The sequence below is a fragment of the Sesamum indicum genome, linkage group LG8, assembly GCF_000512975.1.
Source record: "Sesamum indicum cultivar Zhongzhi No. 13 linkage group LG8, S_indicum_v1.0, whole genome shotgun sequence".
NCBI classification, from domain to species: Eukaryota; Viridiplantae; Streptophyta; class Magnoliopsida; order Lamiales; family Pedaliaceae; genus Sesamum; species Sesamum indicum.
In genome coordinates, this window is record NC_026152.1 from 15,511,854 (window position 1) to 15,512,304 (window position 451).

Here is a 451-nt window from a genome sequence, read left to right on the forward strand (position 1 = left end):
GAACCCGTTTTGCATCCTCCAAATTCCCACATTTCCCATACATTGCTACAAGACCATTCCCAGTAAATAGAGTCAAATCAAGACCCTTCTTCACAGCAGGACAATGTATTTGCAAGCCAAACCTTAAATCATCCGAAGCCGAGCAGGCTTTCAGGACACAAGGCAACGTGTAATGATCTGACATGATGCCAGAGGCTAGCATACTCTTATACATCAAAATAGCATCTCTGTAAAAATGATTGTTCACATAACTTCTAATCATGACATTACAAATGACATTGTTTCTCTGAGAAATTCTGTCGAATATCTTGCGAGTGACCTCCGGCTTGCCACGCGCTGCATAAGCCCGCATCAATTTGATAGCCAATGATGTATCTGAATGTAAATTCGGGTCAGAAATAATCCTCGAATGAAGTTTCTTGAGGGTTCTGACATCTGGGCTCTTGTCTAG